General features: G+C 45.7%; 1 protein-coding gene across 1 annotated transcript in view; it reads left to right on the forward strand.

The window, feature by feature from the left end:
- Positions 1-7,837: 7,837 nt before the first annotated feature.
- LOC138725543 (tropomodulin-2) overlaps positions 7,838-14,129 on the forward strand; it is a 28,048-nt gene continuing 21,756 nt past the window's right edge. The window contains exon 1 of the mRNA XM_069866545.1: positions 7,838-7,933. The gene's annotated coding sequence lies outside the window, so the exon portion shown is untranslated. The remainder of the gene's footprint in view (positions 7,934-14,129) is intronic.

Consider the following 14,129-nt stretch of genomic DNA (forward strand, 5'->3'; position numbering starts at 1 on the left):
CGGCTCCTGCCCGGCATCGGAGAACGGGGGGATCCGAGTTCGAGTCCCGGGCGGCCCCTTTGTGCTCTCACAGGATAACCAGGCTGGAAAAGACCCACAGGACCATCGAGTCCAACCATTCCTATCAAACACTAACCCATGTCCCTCAGCACCTCATCCAACCTTCCTTTTTGTGTGCTTAATGAGTATGACTCTTGGGGCTTTTCAGCCACAAAACATCAGGCACTAGTGAAAACTGCGTGCTAGTAAACATCAGCTATGTACGATTTTATATAGGTTTATAACGTGAAAGAAATCTGGTCAGACTGCCTTGAAAACAGTGAGAAATCTTAATTTAGGCACATTGTCTGTCACATTTCAGCGTACGTGAAAGCTGGAGCTGCTTACAGACAGCAGTCTTCAGAGGTGGGTTTTTTTCCCCTCTAGGGGTTGATTCTCTTCTTATCTCAACACTGGAAACAGTTAAATTTTCCACACCTCAAAATAACAAATACTATTAAAATTAAGGCTGTTGTCTGTCACGTACCGTTTGAGTGGCTAATTTCTGGCAACATAAAATGATGGAAAATAGAGGCTTCCAGTAGAAACTGTGGAGTAAACTTTGTAGGTGTTGCCATTCCTTTCTGCCTCCAGGATAAAGCACTTGTAGAATGACAATGGCAAGAAATAATCAATAGTACAGCTCATTTTCCAGATATCAAGGGCCCTGCGATACTGCCGTGACCGAAAGATAAATGATTCCCAGGCTTAGACAGCAGGTAATACCGAGATGCTGATTTATTCAGAGAATCACTGGAAACTCTTGGCAGATTTGGGAAAAGAAACCAGGGGTGAAATGTTGGCCCAATGGGAGTCAGCAGGAGTTCTACAGTTCAGCAGTGCCAGGATTTCACCTCCCTAAGACTTGGAGTCTAAGGCATCAAACGTAATCCATCTTATTTAATATGAAGATAATTTAAAATATTTAAAATTCTTGTAACTTATGACTAATACATTAATTAAAGATATTTTGCAAAGTCCTAGCTGTGCTGAAGTCATCAGTGAGACTCCTACTGTCTTTAACAGAGACAGAAATTAATTTGATAGATTACATTAAAATCAAAACTGTGCAAACTTAACGAGGAACAGTCCAATGTGTTGGGCTGAACCATCCAGGAGAGCTTTGCTTCAAAGAAAGAAACTCCCAGTGCGTGCAGAGGAGGAGACTGGAAGCAGAGGGTGATGGAGTTGGACTTTCGACTGCTGTGAGATTCTCACTTGTTCAGTGCCCGAGGCAGGAGACCCACAAAGCCACACTGAGTCCTTCTGGCACCGAGCCCACGGGTGAATGAAGAGACACTTTTATAACCACAAGAGCCCTTCTGCAAATGCTCAGCGATAGATTCATAATCCTCCAGTCATCAGAAGGCTGGTGTTTTCCAAGCTGACAGACCTATGCGTGTTCAGAGGGCAAACATAATGTTCTAGAAAGGATTAGTAGAGGAATTTCTTTTTCAAAGGCTGCAGTATGATGCGAGACAGTGATAGACGGGTGAGGGAAGTGCTGCACATCTGAATCCTCAAAGGACATGGAAAACCTGGACAGTAGTGGAACTTCCACTAGTGCTGAAATAATGCACGTGCAAAGCAAGAGCAGACACAGCCTGAAGCATCCTCACTGCCATCCACTGAGCTGAGCTGTGGACTGGAGGAAAGGAATGTCCAAAGCCCCAGACATAATCCTAAACTGATTAAATCATAGTATATTTACTGTCTACAATGCTGATGTGTTACAAACGAAGAATGTGGGTTCAGCACACACAGGCTAAGACAGAAATATCTTCCTGGCTGGAGAATTCACACAGGATATAGACAGGAAGGATATTGTCAGTAAATGAGATGATAATAAAAATTGATGCCTGGTCCCTTTATCCTACATGAGTTTTTAATGTGAGTAGCCAAACTCAGATTGAAACAAATTACAACTGAGGAAATCATATTCCTTCCAGCGGCAGCAAAGAAGGGCACGGCTTAGTCCCAGTTCTCTTGAGACACAGCCCTAATGCTTTGGGAATTTAGTGTTCTGACATGAAGGGTAAAGACAAGCACATTCCCATGAGCAGACAGGCTTACACAGCCTTTGGGAGGAGACCACAGGGGTAGCTACCTGCACGTGTTTTGCATTTTTTCCCTCTTCTTGCAGTTGTCTGCCTTGGGGCCAGCCTGCTGAGCGGTGCCTGGAGACCAGCTCAAGCACCAACCATCAGGTTCGCAGCGTTCTAAGCCCTGTCTGCAGGAGTCCACACGTTATCTAACACACCTTCTGCCCAGCACCTGGGACCTGAAAAAAACATGACCTATGCATATTGCTCCACTGCAAGAAAGCCTTTTTCTGATCCTGGGAATCCAACACTGAACAAGCTGTCCCGCGGATCCACTCGTGGAAGCAGAGGTGGAGCAGAAAGTTATTCACCAATAGCAGACCCTGTAAAGAGAGTAGAACAGGATCTGTTAGCTCCCGCTCCCTTCTGAGGAACAAACCACTTGAAACAGGACAATTTGAAGGAGGTGGAGAGCTGGCCTGGACCTCCAAAGCCTCCAGCTTCTCATACCAGCACAGATTGCAGAGCTGGGGCAGTGGAGGAACCACTGTACCTCAGTGGATGGAGCAGAAGTTGCATTACCTGTACTCAGGGTGTATTTTTGGACACGCTGCCTGGAGCAGAGTGGAGCTGCATAGCTCTGTAGGTGGGACATAGAGGAGGGAGAGCTGCTGAGATCTGGTCCCAGGGTCAGCAGTGGTCTTCCTATTTCCCTGGGTAATTTCTTCCACTTTCAAGCTTTTTGGAATCCCTGTTCATGAGACCAATGTTCCTGTCCCCAGACCTAAAGTAACCTCTGTTCTGTGTCTCACTTTCCACAGCTGCAAAATGGAAGTGGTAAATCTACTGCTGCAAATTAATTTGTACATATAGGGGTCTGAGGAGGAGGGTTATTATTACTGTTACTAACATGGCAAGAGCAATGTCCAAATCTAAGTGCTTTTCTTCAGGATTTAGTGTATTATGGATACAGAAGGGTTCACAGAAATCAGGCTTGGGTGAAATAGCTGATGACTTGAAGTCAGTGCTATTTAATGTATTACTGTATACTGCCTTATAAAACAGTCCCTATTATTTTTCAAACCAAAGCAATTAAAAGCCCAGCCTAAATATTTATTGTTTGATGACTTGAGATGCTGCTGGCCAGCATTTTAAGGCCCAAACCACCAGGTTCTTATGAACTGGGGCTGACTACGTACATTGGTTCTCTTTCAAAGCCACTTCAGAAGTATCACCACAACTCAGTAATTTTACATGTGAAAAAGAGTCAAATTTTATCTCTACTTAGGTCCAAGATTTGCTGCTCAGGCATTGAACCAAGGGGTTTTATATACAGGTCACTGAATCTGATCAACAGCTGGACTTGAAGGGAAGAGATCAGAACATGCACAACGCAATAATCAAGACCAGATGTTTCTCTAAAAGACAAGATCCAGCTCAAGCAGGAATTAATTAAGCAAAGTCTTACAAGCTGTGTAATAAGGAAAACAGATGAAAGATCACAAGAGCCCCTCTGCTTTTCCTACTAAAAAAATACCAGAAAAAAAATTTAAAACAACAGATCACTGCTTGGCTACAAATAGTGATATTTGTATCAGCAATATAGAACTTGATTTTGGGCGCCTCAGTTAACAATTTACTGGTGCAGCCTGCTGGCAGTGAGCTCAATTTAGGCAACGTTGGAAAACCACCAAACCTCTACACTGCATCCACCACAGAGCAGCTCTGAACCAAACCCTCATTCGTCCAAGAGTCAGGAAATCTGCTTTTTTTTTGGGAGGCACAGGACCGCTGGCTCTCAAAGGCGCCCACGGAGTGCAGCAAAATATTTTCTAGAGTAGTTGTCCCCAGATATGTTGCATCCTTAGGGTGTTAATTCTGCCACTGTGCTTCTTGCAACAAAGCAAATCTATAAATACATTAAAAGCCTAGATGGGAAGAATGTTTTGCAGTTTCCTACCAGGGAACAAAGACCATTTGGGAGCCGTATCCTGTACTTTTAGAAGTGTTTTCAGGGTGCTGCTCTGTGAAATCTCACACATTGGAAATACGGTCAGTGCAGTCATTTGTTATAAATGTATCATAGCAGAGATTCTCTGTAAATGGGATATTGTGCCTCCTGTACATGGGATATAGCTCAGATTTGTGAATCGTGTTGAATACTTTTGTCTTTTAATTGAATACTTCTTGTCTTTTAAGGATGACGAATTATTTAGAACACACACTGTAAACACGACTGATACGGCTGACTGTGTGCAGTGGTTTTCAGGAGAATGTTATTCCTATACGTATACGGATACTGTCATGTACACCTGCCTTTAATATATTTACCATGTATATTTTTGTCTGCCTGTCTCATGAATGCAGGCAAGTGGTTGCTTTTCTTAGGCAAAAACTGATCATGTTTCTAATTATTCGATTGCAAATTCTATGCATGAGGTAAAAGGAAGAAAAAATGTGAAATCACAGCCAACAAAGTGAAGAACCTTGAGTCTAGCCGAACCCTGCACTGCTTGCAGAGGTCTTAGATCATTACATTTCTAGCAGAAACTAGTATGAAGTGAATTTGTCAGCAGATACAAGGCAACTGCAAATGTAGAAGTCAGCATGGGAGGGGTTCTTCTCGTTCATGTCAGCTGAGAAAGAGTTTCAACTTAACAAACATACTTCAAGGTGTGACAGGAAAATCCAAATGGAAAATTTGCTGAAGTTTATCAAAAACCAAACACCCCAAAGCTACACGTTGCTTTTCGTTGACAGCATATTCCTCCTTCCCGATATTTGTACATTTATGAGTAACACACACAACCCCTGATCCTACAGATCAAGATTAAAACCCTAAAGAGGGTTTAATCAATGTTAAGAATTAAATACACTCTGCCTCATGCCTGAATCAGCCCTGTTTGCAGTGAAGCTTCAACACCAACACTAAACCAGCTTCATCTTCAGCCTGAGCCACCAAGTTACAAAGCAGCAGATTTCAGAGTAACTCGATTCAGCATCCCTGACGTGTCTGGTACTGAACAAGCAAAACCATGGATGCAAACACTGTTTTCTCTGAATGCTCCAAGGCCGAGGAAGATGGGGGGGCAGGGGGGAGACTGGGAAATAAATAGATCTGTTTCTTTGCCATTTCTGGGTGCTTTGTTAACTTATGGCTGAATATCCTGTTTCCTAAGAAGTTTGAGGCAAGGAGGCTCCAAGCAGATAACCGCAGCTTTGGAGCACCTTTGTGTACTCTGCACATTATTGTGGACACAGGTGTTTCCCTGAGCAGCAGTGGCATGAGTGGCATTTTAATCTGAGTTTTCTGCTCTAAGTTTTGCTACAGATGCCTGAGGTGTTTGGCAGGGTGCAGAGTGAAGCTGAAAGCATTGTATTTCTTAGCAGTACTTTTCTTTTGATAGAAAAATTCATCTCTGGTGCAGCATCTGCTTCTTAACAAGGCAACATCTTGTTTTCTTGCCAACACATCACGAAACTTAAAGACATTTTAATCACAGGAATAGCTTTTCTGCTACTAGTGACTCATCACTTAGTGCTCAGAACCAAGGACCTCGGTTCAGCTAAACCACAGCACCTAGTGAAGGCAATCGGACAAATAAAACCATGGTCATAGTTGATAACAGGGGGTCCATTCAGATCATATTATATGTCATTTCAACCAACAGTTAACTTTGGTACCAGAATAAAAGCACAAATATAAATTGAATTGTCAAAATTAATTAAAAGAAGAGAGGAAAAGCATCAAAATGGTCTCTTCCTAAGTCCTCCATTAACAACAACGTGTTCTTCTGGGAAGTTTTGACCCCACTGTAACCTCACTGCGCTGTGCTACAGCCAGCAGACTCCTTGGAAAAAGCCACCAAGCTTTCAGGAAGCACCAAAGCACTGACCTGTCCTTCTCAAATGGAAAGAGGCACCCCGAGATGCTCCTGTCTTTTAGGCTTCCAGATAAGACCCACAGAGATCCCTCTGAATCCTTCTGGAGACGCAGGGCTGTTTATTAAAGAATGCTTCTCCTCCAGCCTGTGTCCTGCATCGTGGCTGCAGCCCAGGCAGTTTTGGGCAGGGGCCAGCACCCTCCACTCCAGAATTGGCTCCAACAGATGCAGGGTGAGGGCCAGGAGGGTTCTGCTGCAGGACCTGTTTGGTGGGTTTGCAGGGGGCGTGGGAGAAGAGCAAACCGTGCTCTGCCAGGGCCTCCGTCCCCCTGCAGTGAGTGCAGGCTCAGCTCCTTGGAGATGTGCATTAGGGCAGGGGGGTGGCTGCAGGCAGCAGAGCATCCGAGCCACAGGGGAGGCAATTCTCAGCTTTTCCCTATAAAGGGGTCGCACAGGGGAGGGGTGAGGTTGGGGATGGGTCATGCTGAGTGGGAATAAATGCTATCTGGATGAGGGTTAGGTGAGACTTCACCTGCAGGCTTGGGGCAAGAAGAAGTCAGAAGGGCCGAGGGACGATGGGGGAGCTGGTCAGGTGCGAGTGGGAGGGATGCTGGCCGGGACTGGTAGGGATGCTGGCTGGAGCTGGCAGGGATACTGGCTGGGAATGGAAGGGATGCTGGCCGGAGCTGGTGGGGATGCTGGCTGGGACTGGGAGGGGTGCTCTCCGGAGCTGGGAGGGATGCTGGTTGGGACTGGGAGGGATGCTGGATGGATCTGGGAGGGATGCTGGCTGGGACTGGGAGGGATGCTGGCCGGGACTGGGAGGGATGCTGGCTGGGACTGGGAGGGATGCTGGATGGGTCTGGGAGGGATGCTGGCTGGGACTGGGAGGGATGCTGGTTGGGACTGGGAGGGATGCTGGCCGGGACTGGGAGGGATGCTGGTTGGGACTGGTAGGGATTCTGGCTGGGAATGGGAGGGATGCTGGCCGGAGCTGGGAGGGATGCTGGCTGGGAGTGGGAGGGATGCTCTCCGGGACTGGGAGGGATGCTCTCCGGAGCTGGGAGGGATGCTGGATGGATCTGGGAGGGATGCTGGCCGGGACTGGGAGGGATGCTGGCTGGGAATGGGAGGGATGCTGGATGGATCTGGGAGGGATGCTGGCTGGGACTGGTAGGGATGCTGGCTGGGACTGGGAGGGATGCTGGTTGGGACTGGGAGGGATGCTGGATGGATCTGGGAGGGATGCTGGCCGGGACTGGGAGGGATGCTGGCTGGGACTGGGAGGGATGCTGGATGGATCTGGGAGGGATTCTGGTTGGGACTGGGAGGGATGCTGGATGGATCTGGGAGGGATGCTGGCCGGGACTGGGAGGGATGCTGGCTGGGAATGGGAGGGATGCTGGATGGATCTGGGAGGGATTCTGGTTGGGACTGGGAGGGATGCTGGATGGATCTGGGAGGGATGCTGGCCGGAGCTGGCAGGGATACTGGCTGGGAATGGAAGGGATGCTGGCCGGAGCTGGTGGGGATGCTGGCTGGGACTGGGAGGGGTGCTCTCCGGAGCTGGGAGGGATGCTGGTTGGGACTGGGAGGGATGCTGGATGGATCTGGGAAGGATGCTGGCTGGGACTGGGAGGGATGCTGGCCGGGACTGGGAGGGATGCTGGTTGGGACTGGTAGGGATGCTGGCTGGGACTGGGAGGGATGCTGGATGGATCTGGTAAGGATGCTGGCTGGGAATGGGAGGGATGCTCTCCGGAGCTGGGAGGGATGCTGGCTGGGACTGGGAGGGATGCTGGCTGGGACTGGGAGGGATGCTGGCCGGAGCTGGCAGCGCTGCTGGACTACGAGTCCCAGCGTGCCCGGCAGCGCGGATCCGCTGCGCAGCCGCCGCGCCGGGCACCCACCTGCGGCCGGCGGCGCTGGGCTCGGGCGCGGAGGGGCGCGCAGCGGCCGCGGGGCGGGGTAAGGCGGCGGGACGGGGCCGAGCGGCCCCCGGGGCATCGCCCGCGGCCCCCGGGAGGGCGGCGGCTCCGCGGGGCTCCGCGCACTGCGGGGAGGGAGGAGCGGCGGAGCATCCCGGGGGAGGGAAACGCTGGAAAGGGTCCTCGGCATCCCAGTGCGGGGCGGGGGAGCTGCTGGAAAGGGTCCTCCGGGGAGCATCCTTGGGGAAAAGCCCCTAGAAAGGGTCCTCCGGGGAGCATCCTTGGGGAAAAGCCCCTAGTAAGGGTCCTCCGGGGAGCATCCTTGGGGAAAAGCCCCTAGAAAGGGTCCTCCGGGGAGCATCCTTGGGGAAAAGCCCCTGGAAAGGGTCCTCCGGGGAGCATCCTTGGGAGAAAGCCCCTAGAAAGGGTCCTCGGGGGAGCATCCTAGCGGGGGAGCATCCTAGCGGGGGAGCTGCTGGGAAGGGTGCTCGGTGGGGAAGGACCAGCGGGGGAGCCTCTGGAGAGGGTCCTTGGGGGAGCATCCCAAGGGGGAGCCGCTGGAAATGGTCCTCGGCATCCCAGTGCGGGGCGGGGGAGCCGCTGGAAAGGATGCTCGGGGGAGCATCCTTGGGGGAAAAGCCTCTGGAAAGGATGCTCGGGGGTCCTGCGAGGGACTGCGCCTGGGTTCCTTTCGGTGTGGTCGCATCCTTTATGTCAGGCGTTAAATTGCAACGGTGAGGTGAAGCGATTTGATGAAATATGAAAAGATGGTCTCTCTTTGGGGATCTCATGCTTTCTGCGTGTCGGAAATGCAGCAGGATTGATGGAGGATGGTTACGTTGTGCTGCCGCGGAGAGGGTCAGAATAAAGGTACCAGTGGCAGCTTCAGGAATAGGAGGCAGATTCAGGAACGTTTAATAACATTTCCAGGCTCTTGACGAGCAAAATGGGGCGTCAAAACCTGCGCAGCGGCGTTAGATATCACACGTGCTCTATTTTGTCATCTTCTGATTGTCATCTTCTGATTAGCCCTCTGCTAATTCAAGGGTTTTTTGCTTTGATGGAAGCTTTGAGGCGGTTTCTGTTGCCAGAGTAAAAATCCACAGCTGATCGATGGGAAGTGTGTAGAGAAATCTGAGGGCTGTAATGCTGAAAAAGGAAAGAAAATGGGTTAGACTGATTTTAGGAGTAACAGATGTGTGAAAAAAGCATCGTAACATCACTAGTGATGAAACAAAGTCAGAGGTGTATCAATAATTATGATGTATCAATTTAAAAATAATTGGAAGAGGTGATGATATTTTTTATACCATGACTGACTCACTGTGGAAATCTGTGCTATTGGGAACACTTAGCAGAGGAAGTCTTTGCGAAGTTATCGAGTCGCGTATTTGTGGTAAAGAGGTGTAGTCTTTCCATTTCTTATCATAGGAAAGGTTTCCTTTAGCTTATTATTCTCGGAATTGTCCTTTAACTTCCTCTGCTCTGCCCTTCTCTTCTGGAGGAGGGAAAGAACTTGTAATGGGAAAGAAACACCTGGGACCAACTGGCCTAATTCTGAAGACATCCCATCCTCTAATTCCTTGCAAGGGATACAATTATTAGAAAAATGAATTCAAACCCAGAAATGTATGGAGGTGTCTCACTGAATTGCCCAGATCTTTTATTATTATGATCTTTTCTGGATTATTCTGCACCCATTTGCTATCTAACAGACAGTTTGCCTATGCAGCTCTTAACTGGCTTCCTATATATATATATATGTATATACACATATAATATATATATTATATATATATATAAATTTAAAACCTGTAAAAAATTAAGAAGGTTATGTGAGTCATTTTAATGACTTGGCCAACCTAAATTGCATTCTGTGTGTTTTCTCCCACTCATCTAGCTTGGTTGGATCTGTTTGAATTTAGCCAGTGGCATCACTCATCTTGACAATCTAAATAATTTTGTTCAAAGTGGTGTCCTTTGCTCTCTCCTTGCAGAACTTCTCTTCCTTCCCCGAATTATTATTTCCATGTTTTACAATGTGTGGCAAGCAATGCTCATGCATTTCTGTTGTCATTAATCTGCTGTAGGATTTTTTTTTTTGTAGCATTCCTGAGTTATTGAATCTCATAGTTTGATGTCGTCCTGTGACTGAGGATCCTTTTGACTGAGCCTGTGGTGGCTGCAGGATTTGCTTTGGGAGGCAGCAGGTTGCATCCTGCAGCCGTGGGTATTTGCATATGCCTGGTTGATACCCAGGGGAAGGAATACGTTCTATTTACTGCCCATAACACACAAGTGTAGCAGTGGCTTCTGTTTAACAGCAGAGCTAGCTCACCATTATTTGAGGCCACAGGAATTTGTAAACTCATTTTTTTCTAAGTTCTCCCTCATTAGGATTATTTTGAGGAATACCTGGGTCTGAAGGTCCATCTGCCACTCTAAAATAGGGAAATCTGAGAAAAGTAGTGACAAAAAGGCAGCTATCTGTTGCAGCCCAGGTGGAGCAATGCTTTTGTTACTATTACCCAGTGTCCTTTTTTTCCTATCATTGCTTCCAACATGTGAAAAACAAACACTAGTGTTGTTTATCCAGGGCTGTTCTGATCCATTTTGTTTTAAAAATAAAAAGTCTATTTCCAGGTGCAGCTTCTTCTATTTATTGTTTCAGCTATCAGGATGTGCACATCATGGATAATTTCTGGCTTTGGTTTACTTACTTTCATGTTTTGAATGGTTATGAATAATACTAGTAATGTTATTTTAGAAATGGTCAGAAAATATTATTATATAACTTGACATCAGTGGGAGAAGCATTAATGTTTCATCTTTCTTTAATTACCAGTGAAAAACCTTTCATGTTCTCCGAATCTAAGGGATTGCGTCCCTTTATAGTTTCTGTAAATAAGGGTACATTCATATGATAATTTTGCAATATGCATGATGGTTATTTTCTTATAAAGGGCACAATTGAACTCCCATTAAAGTGAATTGATGTCTTGCATTTGATTTGCGTAGTTGTCAGTCCCTCAGTAGAGAAGCTGACTGCAATGTAAACTACAGACTGGCAGAAGCATTATCACGGTTCAGAAAGGCTCATTTAGTTGTGAAGCCGAGTTTCTGATTGCTGAATGATTATCCTAAAGGTTCAGACCTAGCCTAGTATTAAGACAACATGATTGCTAATTATTTACCAGTCTCTACATGGGATGAAACCAGTTGCTAGGAACAGATCATGAAATAAACTTACGTTAGCCCTGGGGAAAACCAGTATTTTGAATATATAGAGATTTTTAGAGGTTCTTTGCTGCAGTATGATAAAAGTTGGCAAACTGGGCTGGGAGTAGAAGAGGTTTGGCCACGTTGTTGCTCACCCAGAGCTCAGTTCCATGCGAGCACTCTCCACCGGCCCCTGAGAAACCCTCTCAATGGACCCAGTTCTACAAATCTTTAAACAGGTTATTTGCTTTATTTTGGGGAAATAGGCAGGAAAGTTAGGGGATTCTGTAGAAAAGGATTTGGCCTTCTAGATCTCTGCTATTTTCTACCTATGTGGGTTTCTTTTATGTGGCTACCGTCCCTATTTATCTAGGGACTTGTAGCTAAAACTATTTTCACGATGCATACAAAAAAACCCAGTTTCATACTGCTTCACTGTATGTTCCTGTCATACTCCGTGCTGCGCTGGCCCTAATGCTTCCTTTTTGCTTTGCTGAGATTTGTGAACCTCCTCGTTCAAATCCAAGAAGAGATGTTGTACCACAAAACATGATCTTCCATATGTTCACAGTTAGGAAGTACACATTTATCTTGCCTTTTAAGCCTTTTTTTAAAAAAAGGAACCTTGTTTATGTATCAAATAATGGATTACTTATGAATTTTAATGTATTTTTTTAAGTTTGAGCTGTCAAACAACCCAGCCTTGTTTGTGGTAGCAGTTCCTGGACAGCAGAAAGGCCCCTGTGTGGTATTGGATTAAGTACATGGTTGGGAACAATCCATTGCCTGGAAGGTGTGGGACAATCATCTTTCTAGAGAGCATCTGCTTGTGTTGCACAAACACTGCTCTTAATCATAATGGCCCCAATCCTATTTATTTGGTCCAGTATCAATTTAACTTGGGATTTATCCACCTGTTTTTTATTTTCATGTTTCGCTGCTTGAGGCTGTTTAAAGAAAGGAGAGAATTTCTCCACATTTGCAGATCAGTTTCTCAGTTATCTTTCAAAACACAAATTCCCACCACTGTGGATATGGAGATAGTTTAAAATAGATTGTGCATCAGTTTTCCTTTATAAACGTCAGTTGCCATGATTTGCAAAAGTGAGAATGATTTCTCTGTTCCAGTTATAAAAAAAAGATAGGTTTTTTTCTATAAGAATGCAGACTCTATTGGATTATTTCCCATTCAATGCATCTCTTTGCATAATAAATGCATCCTTTCAGTAGTGTCTAAGGTTTATAACCAAAAAAGTACTACGGAACACATCAAAATATAAGGAATTTGTAGCACAGCAAATGTTGACTACATAAAACTATAATAATTTTATGGGGCTGACTAATGACATCCCTTTTGTCTTTGAAAACATAGTTTGAATCCTGACGTTGACAGGCATGGGCGAAAAGGCTGACCCAAATAAGACAGAAATATATATTTATTTCTTTATATGTAATCAGAGAGAAAAATATAGCAATGGAGTTTTTGAAGCTCACTGCGAAACATCCGTGCTCCGCAAAGATTTAAAAGTAGCACATGGTTAGCAGAAAGGCTGCTTTTTGTAGTTCTGCACTATCTGAATGGGTGTAGCTGTTACCTGTTGGGCATCTAGCAGCACGCTTTGAGCCCACGGTAAGCCACGATGCTTCGTAGTGAAACTAAATGGGAAAAACACGGGTTTTGTGCTCCTCTATTCCTCCTTATGCACTCTTCCTAGCAAATCTGAAGGAAACTCCATAATCTTAGCCGTGGTCCCTCATTCTGCTTCCTTTAGTGTCCCTACTGCAGTCTAACAACACGTCGCATCTGTGATTAGATTGAACATCTCGTCTCTACTATCATAGAATCATAGAATCACCAGGTTGGAAGAGACCCACCAGATCATCGAGTCCAACCATTCCTATCAAACACTAAACCATGTCCCCCAGCACCTCGTCCACCCGTGCCTTACTGTGTGACATCTGATCTGCTTTTATATGCTCAAAATACCAGTAGCTAGGAGCTGCCGGTTAGTTCTGATTGCTTTTTTCAACTGAATAAAGATTGAACTATGTTTTTTCATCCAGTAATTATAACACAGGGAATCCAGTGGATATAATCTGTAAAAAGTAAACAGTGTACACGCTGCGAAAAGTAAAATCACAATAAGAAGGGGCACAGACAGCATATAGCCCTGTTTACATACACAAAATTATCAGTATGAAATCCAATTAGGAAGGTGGAGATCATAATCACCACATTAGACAGCAGTTTCTGAAGTACGTGAACTCAAGACTTCAACATTTCCTTCCCAGACTTAATAAATTGTTAGATTTATCTCGTTCCCTTGGTTTCTGATAATGAGATTGTGGTGAAAGGTCAGCGGGGAGAATAAAAGCAGGACGTGAGTGATAGGCATTTCAATGGAGCTTTTCCTAGCCTGTATGGCAGGGCGCAGGCTCCAGAAAAGCTTTACTATTTACAGGGATTGCGGACAAAGAAATTCCCTGAGCAGCGTCTTTTGCTTTTGTGCAGTCACAGAAGAGCTGAGAAAGGGAAAATATCAAGGGAATTTTTATTACAAATGTATATGTGCAAGAAAAGCATGATTTTAGGCTCTTCCACACACCACTGGTCTAACAAGGATTATCCAACAGTGCTTCATGCCATGAGAGAAATCAGACTGATAAGTCTTTAATTTCTGGGAGTGGCACTGGTACCAGGCATCCTGCACAACAGAAGGGCTGAGCCTCAGCCAGGAAAACTGTTCTGCACTCTGACTGGCTATTTTTCCAACAATATTTAATTAACCTAACCTTGGGATTACATTTCTGTCTTTTCCAGAGATGCGATTAAACTCCAATAGAATAACCACTTCAACTGTTAAATAGAGTTTTAAAAAGCTCTAATTCCCTCAAAGAAGTTTTTCAGCCCAGTTAATGACTGCTAGCTGAAATGTTACATGTTTAATGAGTTTATCCAAGGAAACTTAGAAAAGGCATGTACAGAAATGTGGTGCTGCAGCTGAATTTGGGTTTAC

This window comes from Phaenicophaeus curvirostris, chromosome 12, assembly GCF_032191515.1.
Source record: "Phaenicophaeus curvirostris isolate KB17595 chromosome 12, BPBGC_Pcur_1.0, whole genome shotgun sequence".
NCBI classification, from domain to species: Eukaryota; Metazoa; Chordata; class Aves; order Cuculiformes; family Cuculidae; genus Phaenicophaeus; species Phaenicophaeus curvirostris.